At 40.1% G+C, this 22,666-nt stretch overlaps 1 long non-coding RNA gene across 3 annotated transcripts in view; it reads right to left on the reverse strand.

The window, feature by feature from the left end:
* LOC111559712 overlaps nucleotides 1–18,794 on the reverse strand; it is a 129,137-nt gene extending 110,343 nt beyond the window's left edge. The window contains exons 1-2 of one of the 3 annotated variants that reach the window (XR_006595601.1): nucleotides 16,896–18,794; nucleotides 4,278–4,367 (exon numbers count right to left, since the gene is read on the reverse strand). This is a non-coding gene — a long non-coding RNA (uncharacterized LOC111559712). The remainder of the gene's footprint in view (nucleotides 1–4,277; nucleotides 4,368–16,895) is intronic. The other 2 variants (XR_006595602.1, XR_002740833.2) reach the window with 2 other exon arrangements.
* Between the last annotated feature and the right edge of the window lie 3,872 nt (nucleotides 18,795–22,666).

The following is a 22,666-nucleotide window of genomic DNA, read 5'->3' on the forward strand; positions in this document are numbered from 1 at the left end:
TTTCTCTGTGCTTTTTTTTTTAATCTGTGAAAAGGGATAATAATATCTAACACATAGGGCCCTTCTGAGTTACTGAAAGATAAAATGTATAAAGCACATAGTTTGGTGTCTGGCAGATGATTAATACAAATAAGTAAGACCAATACTTATGTTATGTGATAATGACGGTGAGGATGATGACAGTGCTATATTGAATAGGACAAGGCAATCAGAGGATAATGAGAGGTATAATGCTTTTTGATCCTATAATGTTCTGCAAACAACTGGGATTTTAAAAATTCCTTTGGTTGATTTGGTTTTAGTTTCCAAAGTCTTTCAAAATTCTGCAATAAAATTTCCTATTCTACATCCCTCTATAAAACCTTTGTTTTTTGCATAACTAAAGGTTATAGCAGCAAGGACAAGTTTAGGATGGAAGGAACATTCTGCCATCCACTTCTTGGCTCCATTTATGGTCACTCCCTCACTCTTTTATCAGTTTACCAGTGTTTGGAAATGGCTAAATGCTAGGCTCACGCATTTAGGAGCATTAGGAACCTCCAAAATGCTTGTTCATTGATTCAAAGACTTCCCAAGCCCTCCTCTACCAGAAGTTCTTTAGAAGAGAAAGATGCAAGTATATATACTTATCTATATGGAACACTTGTAACTCATATACATATATATAAAGTAGTATATACATATGTGTATCTATACACACACCCATACATATCTAAATGTATTTCAGTGTCTAGTGGATAAGTAAGTTTAGTGTTTTGAGAAGGTGAAAAAGTGATATTTATTACAAATGTTCTAGAAGTAGAGATGAAAATCTCTGCTTTGGGGAAAAGTTGTCAAAATGGAACCTGCAAAATGTAAACCATAAGTAAGAATCCATCTACTATTCCTGGAGACAACTGCGAAGCCAAGTACAGGCAATTGTAAAGCATTTGAAAATCTAAAATGTTAAGCCTTTCCTTCAGGGACACAAATTGGGAGTATTATTGGCAGGACTACATGCTTTCTGAGTAAGAGAGCTGTTTTTGATTTTTATTTTTCTAATTGCCTATGTAGACTGGAATGTCCCTGAAAGTGATGGTTCTTTCAAGAGGTATTGTATTTTTGTTAAAGCATTTGCCCATGGGAAATTTTAAGACTACACTGTAGGAAGGCTAACACGCAGGTCTGAACTTCTCTTTCCCCCACACTAGAAGAAAAGCTGTGAAAAGGACTTAAGAGTGTGGAAATAACAGAAAATGTATATATTAGCCTCTGCCTCCGGTTCCTAGCACAGAGCTTCTAAAACTTTTGCCTTGTAATTTCCTAAGTGATAGGAGTATCTTTTGTTCTAATGAGGCAATGGTTGGTGGGCTCCAGATGGGGGCTGGTCACCAGAAAAACCAAGCCATGATTAGAAACTTAGAACTTTCAGCGCCCCCCCCCCCGCCCCCATCCTCTAGGAAGAGGAGGCTGGAAATAGAGTTAATGATCATTCATGCCTACATGATGAAGCCTCCATAAAAGTCCCAAAAGTATGAGGTCCAAAGAGCTTCCAGCTTGCTGAACACAAGGAGGACTGAGGATGGAGGTACTGGGAGGGTGGCACATGGCAAGGACATGGAAACTCCGTGCCCCTCCCCCTATACCTTGTCTTTGGCATCTCTTCCATCTGGATGTTAATCTGTATCCTTTATCACTTCCTTTTAGAATAAACTGGTAAAGGTAAATTAGGAATTTCTCTGAGTTCTGTGAGTCATTCTAGCAAATTATCAAACCGAAGGAATATGACATGAGATTCAGAGATGATCAGTCAGAAGTACAAATGACAAACGGGAACTGAGATTGGCATCTGAAGGGGGGTGGTCAGTCTTGTGGGACTGAGCCCTTACCCTATGGGATCTGACATTAACTTCAAGTAGTGTCATATTTGAGTTAAATTATGGGATACTCAGCAGATGTCAGAGAATTGCCTGATGTGTGGGAAACCCACACATCTGGTGTCAGAAGTGAAGTGTGGTAGTAGAGTGAGAGCAGAGGAAAAACAGAGAGTATTTTTCCCATACAGAGTAGTTTGGCCCAGTGTTGTATGAACTACATGGCAGATTGGGGTAGGGGGTGTCCCCAGTAGCATTATTCAAGACACAGTTATCAGCTTTGGAAGTAGTCTGTCATTCATAGTGATTGCTTTATCCTGACCATATGGAGTCAGACCACACCTTGGAATATCCAAAATATATAAAGAACTCTTAAAACTCAATAATAAGTAAACAAACAACACAAAAAATTTTCAAATGGGCAAAAGACCTGAAAAGACACTTCACAGAGAAGATCTAAAGCTGGCAAATAAGCACACTGAAAATATACTCTACATCATTCACTATTAGGGAAATATCCAGGAAAATCACAGTGATTCTGCTACCCTTATTAGAATGGCTAAGATACAAAGCTGGCCGTACTAAGAATCAGCAAGAACATACGGATCAACTAGAACTTTCATACATTGCTAGTGGGAACACAATATGATACAATTGATGTGGGAAACAAAGGCAGAAGGAAATGGCAGATAGAATTACATTTCCTTATAACCGGCAGCCCATTGACAAATACTTCAGGCTGGCAAAGTAAAAGGTTTCTCCCAGAACTCCCTACAGTCTTAACATTAAAACAACTTTCGCTTGACAATACCTAGGCCTCCAAGTATCCTCTGAGTCTTCTTTAGCATATGAAAATCTCATTGGAAATTTCCCCTGGACTTTACCTCTCCCAACTCCCAAATATATAACCAGTCTCTCCACAGCGTCAGGGGCAGCCCTTCCTGCCCACGGGTCCTGTCCCTGTACTTTAATAAAATCACCTTTTTGCACCAAGGACGACTTCAAGAATTCTTTCTTGGCCATTGGCTCCAGACCTCACAAACCCCACAATCACCCCCCAAAATCTCATCACAATCATTGGAAAACTTGGCAATTTCTTAAAAATTAACTATAAACCTATCATCTGACCCAGCCATTCTACTTCCAGGTATTTACCCAAGAGAGATGAAAGTACAGGATCATACAAAGAATTATATGCAAATCTTCACAGCAGCATTGTAATAATAGCCCCTAAACTAGAAACAATCCAAAATGTCTCAACAGTAGAATGGATAAGGAAATTGCAACATATACACAAAATGGAATACAACAGCAGTAAAAAGGAAAAAATTACTGATACACACAAAAAAACATGGATGGATCCCAAAACAACTACAGTTGAGTGAAAAAAGCCAGACAAAAAGGAGTACATATTATATGATCCCATTTATAGAAAGTTATAGAAAATGCAAACTAAACTGACAGAAATTAGTGGTTAAGGATGGCAATGAGAGCAGGGGGGAGGAATTACAAAGAAGCATGAGGAAACTTTTTGAGGGTGATGGGTCTGCTCATTGTCTTGATTTGGTGATGGTTTCTCAGACTATACATAAATTAAAACATATCAAATTGTACACTTTAACTATGAACCCTTTATTGTATGTCAATCTCTGACATTAAAGGTGTTAGAAGCAGCGTATTTTCAACTTAATGTGCTTAAAAAAAATTTTTTTGAAGCACAACATATATAGTATTCACTTCTTCTTAGCCAGATCCTATAAAAAGGCCCACAGTCACTCCAATACCACCATAGACAGGGAGAGTATAATGGAGCGAAAGTAGTAGTAGAAACAGACAGAAATCTGAAATGATTGCAGTTAAAACACTTACAACTTTTACCAAAACATACACCCATTTGAATGCACTGCTAGGGCTTCTCCCAGGGCCTTGGAAGAAGCCACTTTGGAAGCGAGGGACTGATGAAAATAACAAGCCTTCCTAATAAGTGCTCCTTGGATTTGGGGGAGTTGGGGAGGAGCATGTGAATTCAGCAAAGGAATAGACTCCCCAGTTCCATGGGCTCAGAGGTGCGGTTTGGATATTTAGGTGCATGGCCTTGTTCTGAGGTCACAAGCTAGTGAAGCCTGAGGACATATCAATTACTCAAGGAATGGGGCAAGTTTTGGAATGTCAGTGGCACCATCCTCTGGAGTTTATGCATGATCAGCCAGCGCAGACCTTCATAGTCGCTCAGGAGATATATTCGTGTGCTTAGGCACAAGGGTGTAAGACAAGACTCACAGATTCTATTACTGTGCTGCTGCTGCTGCTGTTGCTGCTGCTGCTGCTGCTGCTGCTTCTATTTGCTGATTTGTGACCTGAGGCAGATCATATAATCTCTGGGTATTGGTTTCAACACTAGTAAAATAGAATAACAAGAATTACCTATTTGTGGGGTATACTGAGATCTTCCCACAGAAATCATTTTTATCCTTATTCTGAAATCTTGCTGATCGCTGGTATTGTCCAAAGTTCCTTTTGCAGTTGGAAGAAACAGAAACAGGGAAATGAAGGAGAATTAGATAGCATAGGCAGGTACCCCCGGTTGGGGCAGCACTTCACAGGGTTGGGACTACTGATGTACTCTCCTCACTACAAGGAGACCTCACTGAGCCTTAGAAGGAGCCTGTGCTGGTGAAGTCCTGAAACATAATCCTCATTTGCTTCAAATTAAATCTACCTCTGTCTAGAGGCTTTTTATTACATTCCCCCCCCCCTTTTTTTTTTAGTTTATTTATTTTGAGAGCAAGAGAGTGTGCATACGCATAAGCAAAGGACAGGCAGAGAGAGAGGGAGAGAGAATATCAAGCAGGCTCCACACTGTCAGCACAGAGCCCAATGCGGGGCTCAAACTCACGAACCGTAAGATAATGATCTGAGCCAAAACCAAGAGTCAGATACTTAACCAACTAAGACACCCAGCACTCAGAGCATCGGACTCTTGATTTTGGCTCAGGGTATGATTTCATGGTTTCCAAGTTTGAGTCCCAAGACGGGCTCTGAGTGGACAGGATGGAGCCTGCTTCAGATTCTCTCTCTCCCTCGCTCTCTGCCCCTCCCCCCACCCAAAATAAATAAATAAACATTTTTTTAAAAAATTCAAATCAGGGGTGCCTGGGTGGCTCAGCTGGTTAAGCATCAGACTTAAGCTCAGGTCATGGTCTCCCAGTTCGTGAGTTTGAGCCCCACAGTAGACAGAGCCCACTTTGGCTTCTCTGTCCCCCTCTCTCTCTGCCCCTCCCCCACTTGTGTTTTTCTCTCTCTCTCAAAAATATATAAACATTAAAAAATAATAAAATAAGAGGCACCTGGGTGCATCAATTGGTTGAGCGGCCGACTTTGGCTCAGGTCATGATCTCACAGTTTGTGGGTTCAAGCCCCACATTGGGCTCTGTGCTGACAGCTCAGAGCCTGGAGCCTGCTTCGGATTCTGTATCTCCCTCTCTCTCTGCCCCTCTTCCATTCCTGCTCTCTCTCTCTCTTTCTCTCTCTCTCAAAATTAAATACACATTTAAAAAATTTTTAAATAAAATAAAATAAAAAATTCAAATCAGAGGTACCTTTTGTTATCACTCTGTACTAAACAGTTAACACACATTATTTAATCTTCAAAACAACACTAGAGGTCAATTTTAATATTTCCATTTTATAGAGAAGGCTTAGAGAAGTTAAGTTACTTACCCAAAGTCACACAAATGACATTACTGTGATAACAATGGCAAGTAAAGTCTGACAATTTTTCATTATGTTGTGTATAGATACAACACCTTCAGTAATTAATTTATATTGGCATTATTTGAAAATAGCTCAGCAAGGATTCTAAATAGGCTGTTGAACAGGAATCATCTTGTTTTGAAAACAACTTCTGTATATTTTTATAGCATTTATCACAAAGTGTTTTCATTGGATTTTGCCCATATTCTCTGAGGCAAGCAAGCAGACATTCTAGAAAAGGAAAATGAGGCATAGCACATGGTCTCTATGTTGCAACCTCTGTTGCTCTCTGACCCGTGTGCTTCCATGTCTGGGCCCCACACTTGAATAAAAATCCTTTGAGGGATGGGCTTCTACTTATATCCTTTTTATAGCCTAGTGCCAGCACTGTGGGAACTCCATAAACATTTTAAACAGTTTTATTGAAGTATAAATGACTTTAATAAACTGTACATATTTAAAGTGTTAAGTTTTGCCATATGTACACATCTGTGAGACTAAAACTACAATCAAGATATTCAATATATCAAATATATCCATCACTCCTGAAAGTTTCCATGAGCATTTATGAATGAACAAAACCCAATTCTTTAGACTCCTAGGCTGGTGCTCCTCTTATACTTGATAAAAGTCTATGTTTTAATATGTTATCTGTGCCTGTTTATGCTGTTGTAAATTTATGGAAAAGAACATAATTGAAGATAAAACATTTTATTTGTAGAAGCCTAGAACATATACTGCATGCAGCATATATGGAGTCTGCCATTTGGGAATTAGATCACCCTGCCTGCTTCCTGATGAATTACCAACTCACCGTCCTTCCAGAGACCTTGCCCTGGTCCTGCTCTTAGGTCCTAGGAGGATCCAAGTTTGTTGTTTTTATAATTACTTCCCTTTTTGCTTTCTGCTTAGACAGTTCTAAGCAGTACCCTTGCCCAATTTGTTGTCTCAATTTCTGTTTATCTGCTGAGAGTGGTGGTGAAACTCCTGGGCTCCTGAGCCAGACTTGAACCCTGAGCCTGGGTTCAAATGCCAATCATACTACCTATTAAGCTAGGGCTTTGGGCAGGTTACCTCTCTGCATAGAGCCTGGTAGCTTAGCAGTAAATTTTTGGTGTTACATAGAACTATTTTCTCTGAAAACTGGCCTATATACTATTCAGCCCACATGGCAGAAATATCCAAAACTCCTGCCTCACAAGATTCCGCCTTCCTCCCACCTGTAGTTTTTACATCTGTACCTTTTAGGCGACTAGTCCATTAAAAAGAGAGAGAGAGAGAGAGAGAGAGAGAGAGAGAGACTAATCCCTTAAAAGCAGCATTCTTTGTTTTTTAATGTTTATTTATTTATTTTGAGAGAGACAGAGAGAGAGAGAGTGAGAGAGAGAGAGAGCAGGGGAAGGGCACAGAGAGAGGAAAGGGCAAAATCCCAAGCAGGCTCTGCACTGTCAGTAGGGAGCCTCATGTGGGGCTCAAACTCACGAACAGTGAGATATGTCCTGAGCCGAAACCAAGAATCAGACATTTAACCAACTGAACCACCCAGGCGCACCTAAAAGCAGCATTCTAACCAATAAAATAATGGTCTAATTTAGAAAGTAATTAGTAAAATTTGTTTTACTTCTCTATTTCTCTCTGGAACCAAGGACTGTTTTGTTTTGTTTTGTTTTGTTTTGTTCTTAGAGAAAGGGAGAGCATCTTAAGCCAGCTCCACACCCAGCACGGAGCCCAACGTGGGGCTCTATCTCACAAACCTGAGATCATGACCTGAAACGAAATCAAGAGTCAGATGCTAAACCAAATGAGTCACCCAGGCATCCCAAGGAATATTTTAAAGTTAATCTACATTAAAGGTGGTTTTTTTGTTTTTGGGGTTTTTTTGTTTTTTGTTTTTTGTTTTTCCCAAATATATATTTGCTGAAGGACAAACTCAGTTCTTATTTCATTCTTCCTATCAGTAGCAGTTGACTTATTTGGTTGTTCTCTTCTTCCTAAAACACTTTCTTCACTTGGTCTCCAAGATACCCCTGTCCCTTGGTTCTCCTCCTACCTCAGTGGCCATTCCTTCTCTGCATTCTTTGTTAAGCTCTCCTTTATCTTCCAATCTCCAAAAATTGGAGTGTCCAGATCTTATTCCACAGACCTCTTCTCTTCCCTATCTACATATACTCACTCATTAGAGTTCTCACCCAGACCCTGACTTTAAATATCTATATGCTACTGCCTCCCAAATTCATATATCTAGCCTGACTCCTACCCAAATTCCAGACATGTTTACCTATCCAATAGGCTATATAACATCTCCACTGGGATGTCTACAGGCATCTCAAAAAGCCCAAACCTAAACTGTTCATTTTCTGCCATATATTGCTCTTCTTTCATAAAAGTAGTAACACCAGGGGCGCCTGGGTGGCTCAGTCGGTTGAGCGTCCGACTTCGCTCAGGTCACGATCTCACGGCCCGTGAGTTCGAGCCCCGCATCAGGCCCTGTGCTGACAGCTCGGAGCCTGGAGCCTGCTTCAGATTCTGTGTCTCCCTCTCTCTCTGGCCCTGCCCCCGTTCATGCTGTGTCTCTCTCTGTCTCAAAAATAAATAAATGTTAAAAAAAAAAAAAAAAAAAAAGTAGTAACACCATTCTCCCACTTGCTCAGGCCCAAACCTTGGAATCATTCTTGACTCCTCTCACATCCCACATCCAATCTATCAGAATATCCAATTAGCTGGACCCACAAAACTTACTCACAATCAAACTATTATTACCTCCTCCTCTGCCACCTTAGTCCAAACCCCCATAATCTCATACTCCCCTCACTCAATTTTTTTTTACAGTGAAGTGATACTTTTAAAACATAAATTAGATCATGTTACTTTTCTGCTTAAAACTCTTCCATAGCTTAGGGGTGCCTGGATGGCTTGGTGATTTCTGACTGCTGATTTCGGCTCAGGTCATGATCTCACACTTTGTGAGATCAAGTCCCTCATTGGGCTCCATGTGAAACCTGCTTGGGATTCTCTCTCTCTCTCTCTCCCTCTTTCTCTGCCCTTCCCTTGCTCTCTCTCTCTGTCTCAAAATAATAAAAACAAAACAAAACAAACTCTTCCATAGCTTCCCATTTTACTCAGAATGAGAAGTCCTTAACTATGACCTACAAGCCCCTGTATGATCTGTCTCTACAACCACCATCTCTATCAACTCTCTGATTTCATTTCCCCTTGCTCTCTTCCTTGCTCACCCCACTCTATCCACCAGTGTCCCTACACCAAGCATACTCTCAGGGTCTTCATACTTCTAATAGTTTCCAGATATTCATATGTAATTCTCTTATTTCCTTTATCAGCTAGGCCTTTCCTAACTATCCCATATAAAATAAATCCTCTCATCTCTTTCAATCCCCTAACCTAATTTATATTGATAGCATTGAAAAAACACTTTATTTTGAATCAATTATGGATTTACAGGCAGTTGTAAGAAATAATACAGACAGATTCTGTTTACCCCTTACTCAGTTCCCCCCAATGGTCACATTTTACAAAACTATAGTACAATATCACAACTAGGATACTGACATTGATACAGTTCAGATACAGAACATTTCCAGTTCTATCACCACAGAGCTTCCCGTTACTCTTTTATATCTTTTATAGCCACACCCACCTCCCTCCAACCTCCACCCCCTCTGTAACCCCTGGCAACCACTAATCTGTTCTCCAATTCTATAGTTTTGCTATTTCAAGAATGTTATATAAATGGAATTATACAGTATTAACCTTTTGGGATTGCCTTTCTACTCAGCATAATTCTCTGGAGATTCATCCAAGTTGTTGTGTCATAACATTTTTTTTACCACCCGACATACACATTTATTTGCTTATTTGGCTAAGTTCCCTGACAAGAGGGGAATCCATTTTGTACACTATACTTATAATGTAGACATGCAATAAATATTTGTTGAATAAATGAAGCCCAAACTCTTTAACATGGCTCATAAAACCCCCAAGTGAAGCATGTTTACTTTTCCAACTTCATCTGTCATTTCCATGATCCCCCTACTCTGCCACCCCACTCCAATACAGATATGCTAGTGAATAGTGCCATTTAGACACACTAAACATCCTGCCTACACACTCTGGTTTTATCATATTTGCTGTTTAGAACAGTGGTTCTCAAACTTTGGTGGGCTTGAGACCACTTGGATGGGCAGGCTTATTAAAACACAGATTGATAGGCTCCACCCCCAGAGTTTTTGATTCAGTAGATCTGTGATAGGGCCCAGGAATCTGCATTTCTGACAAGTTCTCAGGTGATGTTGATGTTACTGGTTCATGAACCAACCACACTTAGAAAATCACTGTCAGAACATTTTTTATTTCCCTCCCCCATTCACCTGACTAATTTCTTACTCAACCTTCAGTCCTTCCCTCCCCCCAGAACATGGGGTTCCATGGCACACTGTACTTACCCTTTCACATCACTTATCTCATGATACTGTAATGTCCTATTGATGTGTGCTTCTCTGCCACCAGACTACATCCTCAGTACCTAGTACAGTCTGACACAGAGTAGGCACTCAATGTATATGATGACTGAATAGGTTCCTTAATTCGGGTACTTTAAAAGACTCAACTGAAACAATTATCTTCATAGTCAGGATATTTAGAGGGAAGGGAGTCTATGTACTAGAAATAAAAACATCAAGGATCCCTTCATTGATAGGCCTAAGGAAAAATACAGCAACTTTTTATGTTAAGATTTTCTAGGAACTGTTAGTGAAATTCTTTTCAACCAAAGCACCACACACTGAAGTAATGACTGAAGACAAAGCTTAAGAATGCAAGTCAAGATACTTAACCCATTACTTTTTCAATAATTACTTCAAAGTCTGTATTTTGTCCTTCTAAAAGTGTACTCCTTTGCCTTTAGACTAAACATCCTAAACCACAGGACTATCTAACATAGCCAGGACTTCAAAGAACTCTTTAACTGACCCCCAGAGCTGGCCAGATGTTGAAATCTGAACATATCTGCTTACACAGGTCTATAAGCCATTATCTAAAATTCCAAAATCTGGGGCACCTGGGTGGCTCAGTCCGTTGGGCAGCTGACTACAGCTCTCAGGTCATGATCTCATGGTCTGTGAGTTCTAGCCCCGCATCGGGCTCTGTGCTGACAGCTCAGAGCCTGGAGCCTGCTTCCAATTCTGTGTCTCCCTCTCTCTCTGCCCCTTCCCTGCTTGCTCTCTGTCTCTCTCTCATTCTCAAAAATAATAAACATTAAAAAATAAAATAAAATTCCAAAATCTAAAAAAGCTTTAGAAACCTAAAGTTTTTCATAAGGCTTAGTCAAACTCATTTGGCAGCAAATCTGACCTGAACATATATATGGATATTATATAGGTTATATAGCCTTTATTTATCCTGCTTAGGGTTCATACTAATGTATTTTTGTTACATGACTATTAATATGGTTGATTATAAGATGCTGCTCCAGACCCTGCTGAGGTGTTACAGAAAATATGGTATATGCATTATACTCCTGTCTAAAGTCTTAACAATTCTGAGTTCTGAAACACATCTGGCCAAAGGTTTTGGATAAAGGATAATATGCCTATATTAAGAGTGAGATATCAATTTCTCTTAATCTTTATTTTGTTGTCTACTGTATTCAAAATATTTACCCAGGGGTGCCTGGGTGGCTCAGTCAGTTAAGCATCCGACTTCGGCTCAGGTCATGATCTCACGGTCCATTCGAGCCCCGCGTCGGGCTCTGTGCTGACAGCTCAGAGCCTGGAGCCTGCTTCAGATTCTGTGTCTCCCTCTCTCTCTGACCCTCCCCCGTTCATGCTCTGTCTCTCTCTGTCTCAAAAATAAATAAACATTAAAAAAAATTAAAATATATATATATACCCAGATAATGCCCTCTATTGTCTTATTATTTTATATCTGAGAAATTGGTCTTATTAAAAATAGATTTCCTCATTTTATGTTTTTATATCAGCTAGATGTTGAAAACTCAATGTTTCTATTCATATATGAGACTTTCTTTTCAAAACAGGTTACAGAAAATTCTATACTTCTTTGGGATCCCTGTGGCTCATTTCCAACAGATGAATCATCATCATCCTCACATGAATCATCAGCAGAACAAATGAAAGCAGAGAACAGATATATCTAGTAGGAAACATTATTTTAATAGATAAAACATTATTTTAAAAGAATAATTCACATTTACAAACCATTGACATTTAGCAGTCTCAGTTGATGAAAGCAGAATTTTTTTTAAGTTTATTTAGAGAGTGTGTGTGTGAGCAGAGGAGGGGCAGAGAGAAAGGGAGAGAGAGAGAGAATCTCAACCAGGCTATACAGGGCTCCAACCCATGAGCCATGAGATCATGACCTGAGCTGAAGTCAGATGCTTCACTGACTGAGCCACCAAGGCGCCCCAATGGAAGTAGAATTTTTATAGATTAAGATGTAGGGGCACCTGGGTGGCTCAGTCAGCTAAGTGAACCTCTTGGGATCAGGTCATGATCTCATGGTAGGTACATGAGTTTGAGCCTCACTTCAGGCTCTCTGTCAGCACAGAGCCAACTTCAGATCCTATTTCCCTCTCTCTGCCCTTCCTCCACTCGCGAGCACACTCCCTCTCTCAAATATAATAAACATTTTTTTAAAAAAGATATAAAGGGGAAAAAAAGATATAAAGGGGACAACAATGAACAGATTATCATTGTAAAGAGCAAAAAACAACAAAAATATATTTAGGAATGAACTGAACAAGAAATGTAAAGGATTTATGTAAAGAAAATGCTACTGGGAAACCAAAAGAAAATGGGTAAATTGAAAATGGGCATGTTTTTAAATTTTTTTTTTTTAACGTTTTATTTATTTTTGAGACAGAGAGAGACACACAGCATGAACGGGGGAGGGGCAGAGAGAGAGGGAGACACAGAATCGGAAGCAGGCTCCAGGCTCTGAGCCATCAGCCCAGAGCCTGACACAGGGCTCGAACTCGCAGACCGCAAGATCGTGACCTGGCTGAAGTCGGATGCTTAACCGACTGTGCCACCCGGGCTCCCCAGAAATGGGCATGTTTTTAGATGGCATAATTGGTTTCAAAAGTAAGGGAAGTCATTCAGGTGAGCTCAAACTGAAAAAGAAGTTTATTTAAAGGAAGAGAGGTAACTGGTATAGATCCCCAAGAACAGAAAAGGCAGTATGTAAGGCCTTAGTAGGAGCAAACCAGGACCTGGAAAGCTCCAGAATCCCAGGCAGTTACCCCTGCACCCTCTTCTGGGCTTCTTAACTCTGCTTCTTTTCTGACTGCCTCTCCACAAGCCTGCTTTGTCTGCACTACCTACTTACTTGTGGGTCAAACATCTCTCCCTGCTTTGCCCTTGTGTCATCACTTTCTAGGTCAAGAGATTAAGTAAGACTATTTACTAATTTCTGGGAGAAACAATTTGATTGGACCAGCTTTTCTACCTACCCTCTAGTCCAATCAGCTATGGCAGAGGAGGGGAGGATCAAGCAGGTATCTACTCATTAAAAGAAGATAAAGATGCATATTGGGACATGGGGGAGTGGTACAGGCAAGTTGAATGGCATGTCCATTATAGATGAGCAGATTCCATATTGTGGAGAGACAATATAACATAGAGGTAAAGAAAATAGCCTCCAGGGGCGCCTGGGTGGCTCAATCAGTTAAGCTTCCAACTCTTGGTCTCAGTTCAGGTTATGATCTCACAGCTCCTGAATTTGAGCCCCATGTCAGGCTCTGTGCTGACAGCTCAGAGCCTGGAGCCTGCTTTGGATTCTGTCTCTCTCTCTCTCTCTCTCTCTCTCTCTCTCTCTCTGCCCCTCCCCTGCTTTCTCTCTCCCTCTCTCTCTCAAAAATAAACATAAAAAAAAAAAAAAAAAAAAAAGAGTACAGCCTCTGGGGCCAAATTGCCTGAGTCTGACCTTTGACTTTGTCATCTTTAGTTTTCTGACCTTCAACAAGTTATTTACACATGAGTTTCCTCATCTATAAAATGAGGGTGACAATAATAGAGTTGAGAAGATTAAATGACTAACACAAACAAAGCACTCAGTAAAAACTATAGAATTATTTTTATAAAGATGTCCATTTTCCCTAAATTAATCTATGAAATTAATGAAATTCCAATAAAAATCACAACTCTTTTAATTTGACAAAATAAATTTAAAGTTACTATGAAAGAAACAATATATCTATGGCAAGGATGACAAGGTAGAATGGGAAGAATACACAGATTGCTCCAAGTTATTGGTAATGTTTGAGCTCTGAGGTTGGCAGTTTGCTTCATGTTTTTTTAAAAATTTTTTTTTCAACGTTTATTTATTTTTGGGACAGAGAGAGACACAGCATGAACGGGGGAGGGGCAGAGAGAGAGGGAGACACAGAATTGGAAACAGGCTCCAGGCTCTGAGCCATCAGCCCAGAGCCTGACGCGGGGCTCGAACTCACGGACCGCGAGATCGTGACCTGGCTGAAGTCGGACGCTTAACCGACTGCGCCACCCAGGCGCCCCTTTTTTTTTTTTTTTTTTTTAATTTTTTTTTTCAACGTTTATTTATTTTTGGGACAGAGAGAGACAGAGCATGAACGGGGGAGGGGCAGAGAGAGAGGGAGACACAGAATCGGAAACAGGCTCCAGGCTCTGTGCTTCATGTTTTTTTAACTTACATATATTACAAAATTTTCTTTTATATGTAATAGATTTTATCAAATAGATTTATAAGAGACAGTTCTTAAGTAAATACTCTGAAAAAGAAGTCTATTAAGCAGGAATTTACCCTACCAGAAATATAAAAACAATTAAAAAATATATTAAAACAATAATTTGCTGTCCAGTTAACAAATAAATCAATGGAACAGAAAATAAAGTACATTTGGAAATTTAGTGCTGTACATAAGTACAATTTTAAATCTATAGGGTAGATTGAGTATTCAATAAATGGTATGTGGGCAACCAGCAAGTCATGGAGGAAAAAAAAAAATCAAACTAGATCCTTCCCTTCCTCCTCATAAATAAACTTTAGATGGATTAAATATTGAAAAAATGTTAAGGATACCTAAAAATGCTAGAAAAAAATACACAGATAAGCCTGACATCAAAGCTAGAAACAGAGGCAAAAACTAAATATATGCCTACATAAAAATGAAAAACTTCCCAACAATTCCATCACCTTAAACTTCTACTTATTTGCACTTACTTATGGTTTCTGATTCTGATTAATTCTACATAACCCGAGTTTTTACACAGTACAAAATTGTATAATTTTATAGTATATACTTTATATAACTTACCACATAGTGTATTTTTTCTTGTACTCCTAATTATTTTTAAATTTAGCCTACAAATCATGTCAAGGGAGTCCATTCTCCTCCACTTTGCTTCCCTCTCTCCCTTTTAAATGACGTTCTTTGAATATTCTGACCATTTGTCCCTTGAACAACACAGGGGTTGGAGACACGGACCCCTCCCAAGTGGAAAATCCACACATAACTTTTAACTCCCCCAAAGCTTTTTTAAAATTTTATTTTAGAGACAGAGAGAGCGCAAGCAGGGGAGGGGCAAAGGGAGAGAGAGAGATTTTTTTTTAAGTTTATTTATTTTGAGAGAGAGAGAGAGTGCACAAGCAAGGGAAAGGCAGAGAGAGAATCCCAAGCAGGCACAGCCTTGTTAGTGCAGAGCTGGATGCCAGGCTTGATCTCAGGAACCATGAGATCATGACCTGAGCCTGAACCAAAATCAAGAGTCCGAGGCTCAATCCACTGAGCCATCCAGGTGCCCCTCCCCAAAACTTTATTAATAGTCTAAGTTGACTGCCCTCACTCACAACATAAACTGTCGATTAACACATATTTTTATGTTACATGTATTATATACAGTATTCTTACAATAAAGTAAACCAGAGAAAAATATTAAGAAAATCATAAGGAAAATACATTTATGATACAGTACTACATTATTGAAAAAAAAATCCACAGATAAGTGGACCAATGCAATTCAAATCTGTGTTGTTCAAGGGGGATCAACTGTATCTTTTCTGAAGTGAATTTTAGTATCATTTTCATGAGATGTATAAAGTATATTTTTGTTGTATTTTAATTTAAACTGTAAGTATATTAATAACTTACAGATGAATTGTATTCTTTGCTATCTTAGTCCATCTGGCATCATATATCCTTCCTTTTTGTGAGACATTTCTTTTTTTCCTTTGGCAAATGAACACAGGCCATGTTAAAACATGAATTAAGAAATGGTAATAATATTTATAATTATATTTCAGACAGGTTAATACTGCTGATATACAAAAAGCACTTGTAACTTGTTAAATGTAAATATTTTAATTTTAAAATAGGCAGAAGTAATTTACTGGCAATTCACAAAAATAGAGCCAATAAATATATGAACGATGTTCAGTTTTACGCTTAGTCAACAAAATGCAAATTAAAACAAGATGACAAAGATGATAAAAATGTTCAAAAGGTGATAAAGATCTCAAAGATTAACGATACTGAAGATTAGCAAGAAGATGAAGACACAGGTATCATTTACATACTCTGTCGGTGGAAAAGTAATAAATACATTGCCAGGGCAGAGTCTGGTAACATCATCTAGAGTCTTATAAGTGTGCATTCCTTTTGATCCAGTAATTATATTTCTATGAGTTTATTGTAAGGAAATAATCAGGGGTATGTAAAGATTTACGTACGCGAATAATCATTTAGTATTGTTTGTACACGTGAAAAACTGTAGAAGTCCAAGAATTTAGGGACTGGCTGAACAAGTTTGTACACGTAAAATCATTAAATGCCATTACATCCCCACAGAATTAAAAATGATTATCTACTTAAATTTACCTGGAAAGATAGACACTTTTGGGACACCGTAACACGCTCACATTTTTCTATTAAAAACAAAAAACAGGGGCGCCTGGATGGCTCAGTTGGTTAAGTGTCTGACTTCTGCTTAGGTCATGATCTCAGGATTCACAGGTTCGAGCCCTGAGTCCAGCTCTGAGCTGACAGCTGAGAGCCTGGAGCCTGCTTCGTATTGTGTCTCCTGCTCTCTCTGCCCCTACCCCACTCACGCTCTCTCAAAAATAAATAAACATTAAAAAAAAATTTAAAAACAAAAAAACACTTTATGTGTATATGTGAAAAGTCTCCAAGTTTACATAGCAGTGTGTTAATACTGTTATTTCTGGGTGGCGAGATTGTGGGTGGGTTTAACTTTCTTTTATAAACGTTTACGTACTTACTATCAGTTTTGCAGGGAGCAGGCACTTTTTGAAAGCAGTTTTCTTCTTACAATCATAAAATACAAGGAAACTATTGATTTCAGGGGAGAAAACGGGCTAGGACCTGCAGGGGCGGGGCACGCTGAAGTGGTTCCCGAACGTTGGAGCCTCGCCCTGCTGCTCCCCCGCAGCACGCAGACCGGAAACACGCCACGCGGGAACTGGGGAATTCTGGGTAGCGCGCGGATGTGCATTACCTCACGAGGAGAACTTACCATTTGAAAGAAGAACTAATGCCTCATTCGTTTAACACAAAGTCTGCTACTAACTTAAGCCCAGCCAAGAGGCGTTTCATTATCCTGAGATGCGAGTGGGGGAAGCCTGGAGAGTGTAAGGGGTTTTCTTGACAATGAAAAACCCTACATCACTCCCCACCCTTCCCCCACCACCCACTTTCCCTCCTTTGGGAGAGGCTTTGAGGCCGCCCCTGGAAAGGGCGTCTCTAGGGGCGATGACTGAAAGACACTAAGCGATGGGATTGTCCGCTAGCGGGCTATTGTATTCGAATACCGCCCTTAAAGGACAGACGCGCGCGGACCTGGGGGCGTAGAGGCTGGGCACTTTCTGATTGGCTGGCGGCTTCTACGGCCGGGCGCGCGCCGGCAGAACGGGCGGGGTCCCGCGCGTGCGCGCTGGCCTGTCTCCCTCCTATCCTTTTGGGGGCGTCTGTCTGGGGACTGGGTGGTGGGAGGACCTTGAGTTGGAAGTGGGTTAATCTTCCTCGCACCCGTAGTTAGCAGGCTGCAGACGTCAACTAACGCTTTCCCTTGAGGCTGGAGACACGCCGGACGCGGGACTGCGGAGAAGGGGAGGCGAGGGCGAGGCAGAAAGGTCGCGTCAGCGGCGGGCACTTGCCTGGATAGCAGAGGGCTGGGAAGGCGGGAGGTTAGGGACCGACTGCACGGAACAACCCTGCTAGAGACCTCTCTGGACATCGAAACTAAGGGAGACTTTTGGGTGGGGAGGCCCGGAGATGAACAGGCCCACGCCCCAGTACTCGCGTGGGAACCAGATAGACTTGACTGAGCTTGTGTTTGGGATGGAAGTTGATAACCAGTTTTTGAAAGAATGTAATTCAAAATGAATGGTTGTTGGGCTTGCGGTTATCAGGACATTTAGATAGAAATGTTGATGGGACCTCCTGTAAGGCAATTTTTGTGAATTAGTCTGTAGGAAATGGGTCCCTGATTTGTGTTGTAAAATTCATTCTGTCCTATTTGGCTGATTATCTAACTTTCTGGTGGTTAGTAGCTTTACTGTAAGAGTCTAATGATTCAGTCCCAGAGAGTGGACAAGAAATCACACAAGTTTTAGGAGGGTAATACCTCCGCTAGAGGTCTGGAAACCAGCTAAGGCTTCCAGATCAAAGATTTCTAGACCATCTGGTGAATGATGTTAAAAGGGAAAATTAAGAGTTTGCTCTTCTGTGAAACTCAAGGTTTAAGTACCTGTTTGTCTTTTTTTCTTTAAAGTCTTTTTTTATTTTGAGACAGAGTGTGAGCGGGGGAGGGGCAGGGAGAGAGGGAGAATCCCCGGAAGGCTATGGCAGTCTGTGCTCAGAGCCATTCCTGGCACCCACAAAACCAAGAGACCATGACTAGAGCTGAAATCCAGAGTTGGATGCTTAATCCACTGAGCCACAGAGGCGCCCCCAATACCTGTTTATCTTAAACACAAATTGCATAATTAAGTGATAGAAACTGTATGGTAGATTGTATTGCCCATTGGTTACTATTTTTTATAATTTTAAAATTATTTTAATCTGTAGATATCAGAGAGCCTTTTACTATTCTTAGAATACTGTTTATTTTTTATTCTTGGAGTATTTTAAATGAAATGAAATTTTCATTTCAAAGATTGCAAAAGTTTGGAGCTCCTGAGTGGCTCAGTCGGTTAAGCTTCTTGATTTCGCCTCAAGTCATGATCTCACGGTTTGTGGGTTTGAGCCCCATGTTGGGCTCTGGGCTGATGGTGTGGCGCCTGCTTGGGATTCTATGTCTCTGTCTACTCCTCCCCGTGTACATGTGTGCACTCTCTCAAAAATAAACACTAAAAAATTTAAAAAGAACTTAAATAAACTTTTTTTTTAAAGCAAAGATTGCAAAAGCTTGAATATAATCACACATTTATTTTAAGGGAAACGACAAATTTTAACATTTCAAGGTTTTTTAAATAAAAAATTTTGAAAAAGGTTAATAGATATTAATTTAGGCACATGTTAGAAAATGCAGATAAATTGGGGCACCTGGGTGGCTCAGTCAGTTTAATGTCCGAGTCTTGATTTTGGCTCAGGTCATGATCTCACAGTTCATTGGATTGAGCCCCAAGTCAGGCTCTGTGCTGACAGTGCCAAGCCTACTTGGGATTCTCTCTCTCCCTCCCTCTTTTCCCCTACCCTGCTTGTATACATTCATTTTCTCTCTCTCTCTCTCTCTCTCTCTCTCTCTCTCTCTCTCAAAAAAATAAACATTAAAAAAAGAAAATACAAATAAATCAAAAGGAGGGGGTGGAATCCATTAATCTCACTATCCAGAGTTAACTGCTGTTAATATTTTAATGTTATCTTTCTGTTGCTTTTTCCTATCATATATTACAAATATAGAATCACTAAACAGTATATTTAGAAATCAACCTGTGACTTTATCTAAAGCTTATGACTACAAAGGACTTTCCCTTTGTTAGATATTTCTGTATTATTTGGATTCTTATAATGAGCAAACATTTCTAATCAGAAAAAAACAAAGATTCAGTACTCTCACTTTATCTGCAGGGTATATGTTCAAGACCCCCAGTAGATGCCTGGTGATAGTACCAAACCCTGTATGTACTCTTTTTCCCAAGCATATATAGCTGACATAAAATTTAATTTATAAATTAGGTACAGCAGGAGATTAATACTAAGTAATAATAGGGACCCCTGGTGTCTCAGTTAAGCGTCCGACATCAGCTCAGGTCATGATCTCACAGTTCCTGAGTTTGAGCCCTCCATCAGGCTCTGTGCTGACAGCTCAGAGCCTGGAGCCTGCTTCAGATTGTGTCTCCCTCTCTCTGCCCCTCTTTCACTCACACTCTGTTCTCTCTCGAAAGTAAAACATTAAGAAAAATTTTAATACTAAGTAATAATAAAATAACAATTATAAAGATATGCTGTAATAACAGTTATGTGAATATTGGTCTCAAAATACTGTACTCACCCTTCTTGTGAAGATGTGAAATGATAAAATGCCTATGTGATGAGAGGAAGCGAAGTGAATGATACTTGCATTGTGATGTGGCGCTAGGCTTTTGACCTTCTGACTATATATCAGGAAAAGCATCATCTGCTTCAGGACTGAGGTTGAACTCAGTAACTGAAACTTTGGAAAGTAAAACTATGGATAAGGGAGGCTACTATATTGAAAAGAAAGGATATCACTTAAGTGCTTTATAAATGTGTAACTTACTTTAAAAGAATTCATAATTCTGGGGCGCCTGGGTGGCTCAGTTGGTTGAGCATCCGACTTCGGCTCAGGTCATGATCTCACAATCCGTGAGTTCGAGCTCCGCGTCGGGCTCTGTGCCAACAGCTCGGAGCCTGGAGCCTGCTTCGGATTCTGTGTCTCCCTCTCTCTCTGCCCCTCCCATCCTCATGCTCTGTCTCTCTCTGTCTCAATAATAAATAAACGTTAAAAAAATGAAAAGAATTCATAATTTTGAAAACATAGTCTACAAAGTGACTTGATTTAACATGAGAGATTAAACATACGTTTGTCTTGTTTCGCTACAAAACTCCAATGAAATGAGAAAATATAAAAACCCACAAAGACTAAGAAAGTGGGAAAAGAACAGAAGGGAATGAGAGATGTTGATATGTTCTTATTGGAAGAAGGAAAGAGGATGAAGAAACCGTTGGAGCTAAGAAAGCTGAATGCAGAGGGGAATGGCAATTAGAAGTACAGTGATTCATAAGTCAGAACTCCAAGAAGGCTCTGTAAAGGAAAATTCTATTTTCTACCTGTCTATCCTATTGTTTCTTTTTCTCTGGAGAACGCTAACTCAGCCCTCAAGACTACCTCCACCTCAGATGCCAATTTCAAGTACAGATTGTCATTTGTACTTCTGACCAAATAGTCATGAATTGAAGTTCCCATGGTGACTCCAGTTGGTTCAGTAATTGGCTAGAATGGCTCACAGAATTTAAAGAAATATTTACTTACATTTATTGATTTGTTAGAAAGAATACAACTCAACAGCTATGTGGAAAGATGTATAGGGCAAAGAGGAGGGGAAGGGGCACAGAGCTTCCATGCCATCTCCTTTTGCACCGCTCTCCCAGCACCTCCACGATGTTCACCAACCCCAAAACTCACCAAATTTCCTTGTTTAAGAGTTTTTATAGAGCTCAATCTCTAATTCCTCTCTCCCTTTCCTGGAGGTTTGTGGGTGGGGCTGAAAGTTCCAACCCTCTAATCACTTGGTCTTTCTGGTGACCTGAGGCTATGGACAGGCCCTCATCAACATAAACAAAGTGTGCTCAAAAGAGGAGCCTTCTGAATAACAAAAGATACTCCTATCACTCAGGAAATTCCAAGGGTTTTATAGGAGCTCTTTGCCAGCAACTGGAGACAAAGACCCAATACATGCCTTATTATACAACAGACTCATAAATTGCAGATACCACATCAATGGGAGGATATGGAAGGAAAGACCAGAGGATTGATTGAAAATGTGTACAGAGTAGTTAGATTTATAGGTCTAGGTCTCCATCCTTAGAACAAATAGTCAAGTGAGTAGCTTACCCCTAGTCACTTCTGTAAAACAAAAGGTTAAGTTGCTGGAGAATTTGAACCAGAGGGGTCCCAGATTCATATACACCAGGTCAACCAAAAAAACAATTAAATGAGAAAGTCTGTATACTGAATAGTGAGACCCACTCCAGCCCCTTTCCACTGCATGCTCTCTGAATCTGCATTCACCTTTTCATCTCATTTGATGCTGATCACCCTATTTTTCTTCATCTTTATGGTAAAACTTCCTATCCTTTCTGATTTTTATTTTCTTCACTCTTCCGGTTAACTATAATTGTTTGAGCTCATGTCCTAGGCTTTTTTCTTTCTACCTATGAATTAATCCAACAGACTGTGCCATGGGTTAGGACTCACTCAGATCTGCATCTAACACTAAACTCTGACCAATCTTCAAGTCTCATATTTTCAGACTCCCCCTGAGAGTCCTTTGGAGTCATCCTTTTGGATGCCACATGAGTAAAAAAGTAATCCAATCAGGGTTGCAGTATCCAGTAAAGGCCGCTTTTAGGCAACCAGTTTGAGCAATGGAAACCTGAGTAAGGTAAAAGGGCCCACAGCAACCACAGAGCTGAATGCAAACAGGCAATGCAAACAAGCTCGTTAAGTGACCCACCTTGAAATAACCATAGGCCCTAACTACCAATTACAACACAGTTCCTAAGATTACCAAAGAAGGGAAAAATTGGGGTGCCTGGGTGGCATGTTTGGGCTCAGGTCATGATCTCACGGTTCTTGGAATTGAGCCCCACATTGGGCTGCACACTGACAGCCTGGATCCTGCTTGGGATTCTCTCCCTCTCTTTCTGCCCTACCCACCCCCCAATAAATAAATAAACTTAAAAAAAAAACATTTTAATGCTTATTTATTCTTGAGAGAGAGACAGAAAGAGAGAGACAGAGACACGGGGCTCGAAATCACAAACTATGAGGTCATGACCTGAGCTG

Source organism: Felis catus, chromosome A3 (genome assembly GCF_018350175.1).
Source record: "Felis catus isolate Fca126 chromosome A3, F.catus_Fca126_mat1.0, whole genome shotgun sequence".
NCBI lineage: Eukaryota > Metazoa > Chordata > Mammalia > Carnivora > Felidae > Felis > Felis catus.